Consider the following 12,298-nt stretch of genomic DNA (forward strand, 5'->3'; position numbering starts at 1 on the left):
CCACTATTCCATTATATTGACATTTACAGAGAGTAATGCGTAAGTAATGCACTTTTCTAGGTCCTAAATATATGCAAACGTTATTAACCAATTAAATTAGTGAAAAAGAGGAATGTTAAAATATTCTTGCTTGATGAGTATTGACCTTCAATGCAAATAATGTTCTAACACATTTATGGCGAACAAGTTGAACAACACCACCACTTCCCTTTTTGATGACTTTGATGGTTTCAAGATCTCCCGATAAGAACTGAAGATCTATCTCCTTAGTTTCTGAGGCATGTGAACATTATGCACAAGAAGTTGAAACTTTATATCATATCATAGAAATGTCCCATAGTGAATTTTGACTTAACCTACGGGTATATCCGCTAACTAATCAAATAATTAATCCTTAGCTAAGGATAAATTCGACTTTGGGAAATAATATAGACAAAAATATGTGCAAATTTACAACAGCTAAAAATTTTAAATTTTCTACTCATAATGTCATAGCGACTAGAGCTGCATAAATAGACAATATTCTTCAACTTGGACAGATTCCTTCTTGCTGCTCCTCAGACATGCAGCAAGATAAAGTATCCTGAATCATTTGAAGTTCTCTTGTTTGGGTATTACTAATTTATTACTGCACAAAATTACTTGTGTTGAATCTTTGAGTCTTTCCTACAATGAGAGGTGAATTTTCCATCAAAAAGCTCACATCTCAAAAGCACGACATAGAAAGAATTGAATGGGTTGTTACAAATACACTTTCCCATATGCCTAATGCTCTTTATAGTTTTATATCCTCTCTTATGCTCTTTCCAACATATTGCCTTCTTTTTTTCTTTGATCAGAGAAAACTCTTGCCAAGTTGTGTGCCAAAAAGTAGAGAACCAACACAGTAATATAGTTCTCTATAAATAACATCTAATTCTCTATACATACATGAGAACTTCTTAGGTGTACCAAAACTAACTAATAGTAAGAGGTTATTCCTCAGATTTATTAAATCATTTTCTAAACTCTTAAAAACTCTACTTCTTCTATCTAAAGGTCTATATAGAAATGTCCTTCTTCTAGTTACAGGTCCTGCTATGCGATTGCAACACATCCTTCACTAAGCCCGACATCACCTACTGCACCCAAAAATAATTCAAAAGAAACCACCACAAAGTGTGAAGCCACCCGGACCATATTGCCTTCTCCTACCAAAGCTAATACACAACCACATGAAAAAGTTGATATGCCATCAAAGCATATGAGATTCGTTTTTGTCCAAATACACCAAATTATACTTATTGGGATCATCTGCCAGATCCTCTTGATGGTTCTGTCAATTTTGCGAAGGTTCCAACTTTCAACTGCTTCTTTTATGGCTTGTGGGGTTGTTCAACTGATGCCAAAAACTGAAAGGAACATGTGCCACAAATCTGCAGCCACCCTGCAGTGCAACAACAAATGGTTTATAGATTATGAGATGTCGAGACACATGTAATATCTATTGAAAATTCATTCTACATAAGTTGTCTTGAGTCAAAATAACACCTTTAAGAGCTATCCAGGTAAGCACATGATCTTTGTAGGTGGTTTGTCTTCCATATAAGCTTCCATGGCCAAAGTTCAATTACTTCATTGCTAGCACACTATTTATTGTATCCTGCCTTCACTGAATAACAACCTCCATTGAGATTGCCCCACCTTTGTCTTGAGCTTGTGTGTTCATTTGAAAGCTTTCCAGTAGCTGGATAATCCCAGATCTTATACTGGGATAAACCTCTAATCATTGCGACAAAACAACCCCTAATTGTTTGTATATATTTTCTAACAAATAACTAAGAAAAACTCTCCCCTTTCTTTTACTTTTTCCGTCCACTATATTGTCATCTCCAACCTAAGCTAATAAAGACGCGTGAGAAAGCTTACTGCTTTATCATCCATTTGTTGAAATGCATTTCTTTAACAAATAAATACACCAAATGGTACTTAAAGATTTACTTTCGAAACCTTCGTCTTTACCCCTTTATCACATATCAGTAGATAAAGCTAAGATCATCCATGGACTATAGGTGATAGATCTACAATGAACTCAATTAATATGCTAGATGATCTAACCTAGACTCGGGCTAAAGTGCTGAATGCAGTAACTATGAACCATTTATCGAGATTCTAAATTCAGAACATAGCATCTCTATTATAGGTCCATAAATATGGATCTCCATTTTGGTATCTTAGGAACTGTATTTGGTATATATTCTGGCGGTTTAGAAAAGATACCACAGTAAGTCTCCATAAACTGCAAAAAAGAAGAGATTCATTCTCTCATGATTGAAAAGTATAACTCTAGATTTTTCTGATCTGGACTTGAAAAAAAAGGCATGCACTACTGGGTTTCCTGGTACAATATTTGTTTTCCATATGAGGAAGGGGATGCTAACTTCAGGAGACTAGATGAAAGTTGTCTGGCATTCAATGCTAAACAGAGGTGAAAGTTTAGAAACATCGATTCCATGTCGTCTCAATTCATGAAGGCCAAGTAGCATGGTAGTTGTCATCCTCTCACATAGGTATGGACCAAGGGTCAGTCTCATAGTTGGAAATCTATGTGTGGCATTGAGGATAATGTGGACTCTAACATGTTATGGAATATTGGCAGAGGAAACATTAGTTTCTGATTTGATAATTGGTCCACCATTGATCCTTTAGACAAAAAGATTGATGATGGCTTGGCTCAACATAGTAATCTTATCAATGAAGTATTTATAGATGGGCAGTGGGATTGGTCTTGTCTTCATGCTCAAGTTCCAGTCAATATTAAGAGGCAAATGTCTCAAATGCATGTTGTTCTTAATCCAGCTGTTGATGACATTCCACACTGGATATGCTTAAGTACAAGTAATTTTTCTGTAGCTACTGCTTGAAACCTCCTCAGACAGAGGAGACACACAAATCAGTATGACTCCGAGATCTGGCACAATGACATTCCTTTTAAGATGTAATTCCTAACTTGGAGAGCAATACATGACAAGCTCTCCATTAATGAAAAGATCATCAGGTTTGGTATGAACTTACCCTCAGTGTGCTCATGTTGCATGAGTCCTAGAATGGTAAAAATATTTGGAAATACTTTGTTGGTCCTCTGGGGATTACATACAGAAACGTAAATATGAGAACTCTTATCATCAACTGCTGGAATCAAAGGACTAAGAACTTTGTTGTTGCTTATGTGCTTACAATTATCCCTCCATTTGTGTTGTGGGAACTATGGAGATCAAGGTGTAGCTCCAAATATGGAATGGAAAGACCATCTACTTCTAGATATATCTCCTTTATATCTTTCAACATTACTGACAAACTGAAAGCTAAATTTGGTAATACCAGACTTGGTAAAGGCTGGGTTAACATATGCAATCTTAGCAACATTTCTCTCAATGAAGTATCTATTATCTGTGTCAGATGGATCAGACCTCCCATTCTCTTTATTAAACTCAATAATGATGGCTCATGTATTGATGGTAAATGTAGTGCTGGAGGTGTGATCAGAGATTTCAGGGGGAAATTCATTATGGCATGCTCCATTCACTTGGGGATGGTACCAGCAACTGTGCATAAGCATGTGCTTTATAGTTTGGTATCAACTAGTGGATACAAATAAGGCACCAACAACAGCACTTCACCTTGAGAAGTGACAAATACTACACCAACACCAGCTCATCCATGATGTGCAGCACCATCAAAGTACATATTCCATGGAGGTTGAACTTCAATGACTATTGCGTCCCTATCAGGTAGTTCGTCAGTTAGCTCCCAATCATCAGGTATAGGGTGATCTGCCGAGAAGTCCACTTACGCTTGTCCTTTTATAGCCTTTTGAGGGATGTACACAATTTCAAATTATCGGAACTGGAGGTACCACCTTGCTTGTCAATCACTAATGACAGGTTTTGACATTACAAACTTGATGGGATTTGCTCTAGAAATAAGGAAAACGACATGAGCTTGAAAGTAGTGCTTCAACTTTTGAATTGAGAAGACTAGGGCCAAACATAACTTTTCGATTGGCGAATAATTCAGCTTATTCGGTGTCATCATCCTGCTTAGGTAGTAAAGGGAGTTTTCTTTCCCCTCACTATTTTCTTGGGCCAACAGTGCTCCTACAGACCTTTCTTATGCTGAAATGTATAGTATTAATGACTTTCCAGGAATATGGGCTTCCAAAACTGGGGGCTTCATCAAGTAAGTTTTAATACTTTCAAAGGAATTGCTACAAACTTGGTCCTACTTGAAAGAACACCTTTCTTCATGAGGCGACTAAATGGTTGGCACCTCCCAGCTAGGTTTGAGATGAATCTTCTAAGGTATGCTAGCTTTCTTTGCAGACTTTTCAATTCATGAATATCCCGAGGCTCAAGCATTTTCAAAATGGCATTCACTTTGGCTTGATCAATTTTGATCCCTCGATGTCGGACAATGAAACCAAGGAACTTTCCAGAAGTAATTCCAAAGGCACATTTCAATGGATTCATCCTAAGTTGGTACCTCCGGAGTAACTCAAATACCATTCTCAAGTCTTTTAAGTGATCGATTTTCTCTTTTGATTTTACCACCAAGTCGTCAACATAGAATTCAACATTCTTGTGGAGAAGATCATCAAAAATATTCTGTATAGCCCTTTGGTAAGTAGCACCGGCGTTCTTCAATCCAAAAGGCATTACCTTGTAGCAATAAATACCCTTGGGGTACGGAATGCAGTAAATTCTTCATCTTTTGGCCCATTCGAATTTGGTTATAGCCCGATGAATCGTCCATAAATGGCATTGCCTCGTACCCAGTAGTAGCATCGATCATCAGCTCTAGAATAGCTGGAATTCATCTTTGGGACACGCAATGTTGAGCTCTCTGAAGTCAACGTACACCCGAATCTGGCCATTCTTCCTCCTTACATGGACAATACTTGAGACTCGTGTTGGGTATTTAACTTCGCGAATAAAGCCAGCTTCAATGAGTTTGTTAATTTCACTTTCGATTAAGGGAACCAAGTCCAGCCTAAAGTGCCTTTGGGCTTGCTTAACAGGACGAGCGCCATTCTTGACTGCAAGGTGATGAACTGCTACTTTAGGGTCCAAGTCAGGCATCTCTTTGTAACTCCAAGCAAAGACGTCCTTCAACTCCTTGAGTAACTCGATATAAGTATTTTCTTCATTAATTGCTAGTAAAGGACTTAGGTATGTGGGCCTTGGTTCTTCATCTATGCCAAGGTTAACTTATTTTAAGGCATCAATCGTTGCCTTCACCCCTTCTTCAAGTTCCGGGGGAGCATCTTTCGCATCTTCATCTTCTTAAGGGTCCCCATCATTGATGGATATGTGATAACACAGTGAAACATCCTCCAATTTTTCGTCATCCTCCATTAGAGATGAAACACATTGCTCACCTTGTGTAGTGACATGATATGAAGAACCCACACTTTTTTTGTCTTCATCACATTTTTAGTGTAGACGACAGTGTATGGCTTCACCTTCAGTACCTCATCACACGAAACTATGACTTTTGTTTGTCGCCTCATTCTGGAAGGAACCAGACTTTGAAAATCCTTAGAGATCTTCTGAATTTTGGGTGAAGTGGGTGTTCTTGTATTTCGATAATTTCTCCGAAACTTATTCCCTTACTTTAATGGACCTAATATCTCGAATACAGAAGTCCTCGCAGTTGATTTTCTAACTCGATCAAAGACAGAAGGCTTGTTAGAAGCGGCAGATTCATCTTCTACGGTGATATAATTGATGTTCGCCCTTCTCATGGAGATGTGCACCGGTGACGGTTGTTTGTATCCCAAACCTTCACGTGGTTGCCTCATCGCAGCTTCTGATGTGAGCTTCCCTAACCTTGATGGCTCATTGGGATTGTATTCAGCTTTTGCAAATAGCCTGTAAGCGTTAGGATCAAAACATTCATCTGTTCGCTTTGTAGGGAGTACCACATTCTGCAAACGATTTTGGGCCAAAACTGATATAACACATGACCCCGCAATCTGATCGTTGATAGTGGACTCCCCTCACTTGGCGCGAAGCCATAGAACACATGCCGATGATCCACAATACTAACCTTCACCGGTCATAAGACACCTCAAGCCATTTATTTGGCGCATGTCACCCTCGTGACAGTTAAAATCGCTCTCTCCAGTGCCTTGGCTACCAGTATGTACCCTTCGCTAAATAGAAATCTCATACGAACTACTTAGTCTCTAATACCACTAACTATTTTAGATCTACATCCACCTTGTGACACTACCACAATTGTGATCATTAGGTAATTAATTAAACCTTCCTTATAGCATACTTATCAACCAGATGCCAGAACCCGCTGCACCATAATGTGCATAACTGAATGATCTCTCAATACTTTCGCATCCTCGATCTGGACTACACGTCGTAATAATGGTTGAGCAACCTTGGCTCCCTTATAACCCCTTTGTAGTATCCCGAACCGTTGATGCATAGTTGATACCAAGTGCGCAATTTCATTCACGAGTGGATGCAAAAGAACATAAGAATGAAAGAAGTGAAATTTTTTCCTATTAGCTCTGTAGCCTCTCGAAGATAAGTACAGACGTCTCCATACCGATCTGCAAGACTCTACTAAACTCGTTCGTGACTCGTAGAACCTATGAACCTAGAGCTTTGATACCATGTTGTCACGACCCAAAATCCCACCACAGGCGTCGTGATGGCACCTAGTCTCTAAAACTAGGTAAGCCGATTTTCATTACATTTCGAAGCCATTTTTTTGTAATTGATTAAATAGGTAATCAAAACCAACAGCGGAACAAATATGAACATAACAACCTCCCAAGACTGGTAGTACTGAGTCACGAACTCTAATTGAATACATGATATTATCTCGAGGAGAGAATATACAGTACTGATCGAATAAGAAATTAACAGTACAATAAAATGAAAAGACTCCAAGGGACTACGATGACCAAACAGTCCTACCTTGAATCCTTGCGATCATACTCTAATCTCTGTCTGAATCCAATATCTTCAATACCTGGCTCTGCACAAAAATATGCAGAAGTGTAGTATGAGTACACCATGGTCGGTACCCAGTAAGTATCAAGACTAACCTTAGTGGAGTAGTGACGAGGTACAGTCAAGACACTCACTAGTCAAATAATATGTGCAATATAGCATACAAAAATAATAGAAAATAAATAGTAGTGACAACAACACCAATCAACTAGTGATTTAAACAGCAAAGCAACAGGAACACCATAAATATTACTCAAACGAATAATAAACACAGGTACAACCAATTAATCAAGTCCCTTTAATATACATCTTTTACCTATAAGTTTTTTTCCCAATAAAAGTCTCTAGAATATAATCATTTTCAATAAATATATTTCGAATATACTTTATTCAAATAAATATCCTTCCATTAAAATTCTTTCACATAAATATCTTTCGAATATAATTCTTTCAAATAAATATCTTTTGAATATAATTCTTTCAAGTAAATTTCTTTCAAATATAAATCTTCCAAGTAAATATCTTTCAAATATACTTCTTTCAAGTAAATATCTTTCAAATATAATTCTTTCAAATAAAAGTCACCATGTGACACCTCATTTAACTTTCCTGGTGTGAGAAATATATTCAACATATCACATCAAATGGCACGACAATACCTTCGTGCACTTGTCTCATTCTCACCCAATATATATATATATATATATATATATATATATATATATATATATATATATAAATTAAATCAATTGGCACGGTACTACCCTTCATGCATTTATATCTTTCTCACCGTGCATATATATAACAGTACCAACTAGGTGGGAGAAATGCCAATAACAATAAAAGAAATAAAGTGGAGGTACACAGGAAGCAACAACGACTACAAGTCACATAGAAAACATAGGTGCACAATAACATCTCCAGATAAAGGTATGAATGTATACACAACAAAACGATATCACAATATAATGTATATCTCTCGTCTTCGCCTGCATAGAAACACCCTTCGTGCCATGAATATATGATAATATCAAAATAATTACACGCCATCACCCTTCGTGCTTTTACTTTCATCCTCACCTGATAATATAAATGAAATGGCACGGCATCACCCTTCGTGCTTTTACTCTCATCCTCACCTGATAATATAAATGAAATGGCACGGCATCACCCTTCGTGCTTTTATTCTCATCCTCACCTGATAATATAAATGAAATGGCACGGCATCACCCTTCGTGCTTTTACTCTCATCCTTGTGAGCACCTAATTTTTGACTATATTTGAATTTTTATCACCTTTTACTATGTAAATATTTTCAGAATTTAATATATATTTTTTTAGCTTTGTTACACTTATATATATATATATATATATATATATATATATATATATATATGTATATGTATAGAAAAAATTATTAATAATTTAAAAGGTCAATTATTACTATTAATATTATTTTTATTATTATTTTTATCTTTATTTTTAAATAAAATGAATTAAAAACCGAAAATAAATAAAAATTAATTATTATTATTATTATATTTTTTTTTAAAAAAAATTCGGATGGGAATTAAAAAAATAGGAAAAGTAGAAATATAAAATTAAAAAGTAAAAGTAAAAGTAGGTAGAAATTGTTTAATAAAAAAAAGTAAAAGAATGTGGAAATTTAAAAAATGAAAAGTAAAATAAATTTAGAATTAAAAAATAAAAGTAAGGGTATCTGATTTTTTTTTTAAGAAGTAAAAGTAAGTGGGAAATAAAAAAAGAAAAGTAAAATAAGTGGGAAATAAAAAAAGAAAAGTAAAAAAGTGGGATTTTAAATATATTAAAAGTAAAAAAAGTGAGAAATTAAAAAATAAAAGAAAAGGAAAGTGGGGAATTATTTTTTAAAAAAAATAAGAAAAATGGGAAGTGAAAATTCTTTTTAATTAAAAATAATAAAATAATAAAATAATAAAAAATAAAAATCTGAAAAATCCGATTTTTTTTCTATAAATAGAAGAGAAATGTGATAAAAAAAGAGGAGAGAAAGGAAAAAATAGGGAGGAAGAATTGAGAAAAAATTATCTTCTTCTTCTAGGATAAGGAAATTTCTACTCGTGTCAATTTTTCTTCGGCTTTCTTTCGAAAAATCCAGCAACTTCACCACCCCAAAACCACCGACCCTTGACCACTTTTGAGCCATCATTAACCCAAAAAAAAAAAAAAAAGCTCCAAAAATAGCCACTAAATCGTCAGTTTTGCAAGGTCGATTGAGGTTGCAAGTTGGGATTTGCCGCTCGAGTTTTCGTGGTCCGAAGGGTCCAGTTGAGAGCTATCCGATCATTGAGTGGTTGTAATTTAAATCCACAATCATCAATACAAAGGTTCACTTCTCTTTCTATTTTGTTTTTCTCATTAATGTTTTGGGTCACTCTGTTTTAATTTAACTTTGAGTATGATATGATCGAGTTCGCATCTGAGTGTGCTAAGATTAATTTATTCTCATGTTGAGTATTTGTTAAGATAAATTTCTTGTCCTTTTTAGTAGTTCATATGGTTAATTTTATTGATGAATATGTATTAATTCGTTACTTTTCTTGTTTATTCAATGAAGTAATGGCTTTCCATTTTAGCATGCTTTAGTTTCATTTTGATCTCCTATCTTAGTGACTAAATTGGTCCTGCCTGTATCTATCTATTCCTGTCATAAATTTAGTCTAGTTTTAAATATTGGTTAGCAGTAAAATTATAAGAGATTAGGTTGGGCCATGATTGGTGTAAGACTTTAATTGGATTTCCCTAACGTATTTATGGGCTAATTGTTGAACATGACAAAAAATAAATAAACATTCACAAGCTAGCCAACTTTTTCCATAATTAATTTACTTCATTTCCTCCATAACAATATACATACCTCATGACCTTACAATAATGTCAAAATTAGTAATTGAATAATATTCTAACACCGTAGCTTGATTTAGGCGCGATTAATAATAAATCATCGTGACTATGGGTACGGTTCCTGTGGCATAGTCATGATACGTAAACCCCAATTCAAGTGCGCGTTTCACGCGACTTGACCATAAATTCAAATAATAATAAAAATAAACATGTTGTAAATCGCGGGTGCGTTTCATGTGGCGCGGTTTGCAATGTGTACCAAAACGACAAGTGTGCGACATCGCGACTTGTTCAAATAAATTCCATAAATATTAAAAAGCGGTAAAAGACAAAAATGCATAATGGGTTTAAAACATGCAATAAATCAGATAATTACGCCAAGTATTAATTGTTAAGAGACTGTGCTAAAACCACAGAACTCGGGAGTGCCTCACACCTTCTCCTAGGTTAACAGAATTCCTTACCCGGTCTTCTGTGTTCGCAGACCAAAAATAAGAGTCAAATTTCCTCGATTTGGGATTCTAAAATAAATCGGTGACTTGGGACACCATAAATTATTCCAAGTGGCGACTCTGAATAAATAAATAATCTCATTTCGAATAATGTCACTTAAATTAAAAAAACTCCCCTATCCCCTATCCCCTCGAAAAAAAGGAGGTGTGACAATCCTCACCTGATAATATAAATGAAATGGCATGGCATCTCCCTTCGTGCTTTACACTCTCAATGGCACAGCATCACCCTTCATGCTTTACACTCTTCCTTACCAAGCACATGTATATTGTCACGACCCAATTTTACCTGTAGGTCGTAATGGCGCCCAACACTACATCTAGGCAAGCCAAGTAATAAATTAAGCATACATTGATAAAATTTAAAACCAAGAAAATATAAACCCAAACTCTACCAATGTTTGTACCAAGACCTGGTGTCACAAGTGAATGAGCATCTAGTAGATTATACAAAACTCCAAATACTGTCTGAAATAAAATAGACAGAATATAAATATCAGAAGAGACATTGGTAGCTGCAGAACGGCTCAGAAAGGCAGCTCACCACTATGCCTCTGGATGACGTGGGTATGTGATGATAGGTCCTCCACTAGTACCTGTCTCAGATCCTGCACAAAAAGTGCAGCAAGTGTAGTATGAGTACGTAAACAATGTGTACCCAGTAAGTATCAAGCCTAATCTCAAAGTGGTAGAGACGAGATGGCCGACTTTGACACTCACTATAGTCAATAACAATTGAAATAAAACTAGGATATTTAAATCAACGCGATTTACAGAATTTATTTAATCAGCGAAAATAATCAAATTCCTTCAAATGTATCAATTTTCAATATATTAATTAAATTCCTTTAATTCAAATAAATTCTAATTTATCAATTAAATCTCATTTACAGGAGTAACAATTAATTCCTTAACAAGAAAGAATAATAATTCATTAAATTCCAAAGATTTTCCAATTTACTAATTAGCTTTACAAGCTGAAATAAATTATTAAAGCATCGTGTAATTATTATTATTATTAAGCACGATTTCTGCCGAGGACGTACGGCCCGATCCAGAGTGTCGTGTACACTGCCGAGGGACGTACGGCGCGATCCATAGATGCATCTATCCTGCCGAAGCGTTCGGCCCGCCCACAAGAAAGGAGGACATTTTTATGTACCTCCGGAAGGAGAGTATATTTATTATGAGATAAGTTTGGGAGGAAGAATAATTTCTTTAACAATTAATAATTTAAACAGAGAATCGAGTATATGAAGTTTTCATCCTTTAATATCTTTATCTAACAATCCACAATATATATTCATATATATCAATTAATATTAATTTAATCAAAGAATACAATTTACACAAGTAATGCATGCTTTGAGTCCTAAATTACCCGGACTTTAGCATTTATAGTAGCTACGCAAAGACTCTCGTCACCTCGTGCGTACGTAGCCCCCACATTTAGCAATAATTATTTAATTTTTTAATCACCTATGAGGTAATTTCTCCCTCACAAGATTAGACAAGAGACTTACCTCGTCTTGCTCCAATTTAATCCAAGATTTTGCCTTTTCCATGATTATCCAACTCTGTCTGGCTCGAATCTAGCCAAAATAATTCAATACAATCACTAAAAATTGTAGAAAATAAATTCTATAAGGAAATACTACATTTTTAATAAAAATCTCGAAATTAATTAAAAATTCGCCCGCGGGGCCCACATCTCGGAATCCGACGAAAGTTATGAAATCCGACAACCCATTCAATTACGAGTCCAACCATACCAGTTTCACTCAAATCCGACTCCGAATCGATACCGAAATCTCAAAATTTCGTTTCTATGAAATTTCTAAACTTTTCCAAATTTCAATCTCAAAACACTAATTAAATTGTGAAAACAAT

The sequence above is a fragment of the Nicotiana tomentosiformis genome, chromosome 8 (genome assembly GCF_000390325.3).
Source record: "Nicotiana tomentosiformis chromosome 8, ASM39032v3, whole genome shotgun sequence".
NCBI classification, from domain to species: domain Eukaryota; kingdom Viridiplantae; phylum Streptophyta; class Magnoliopsida; order Solanales; family Solanaceae; genus Nicotiana; species Nicotiana tomentosiformis.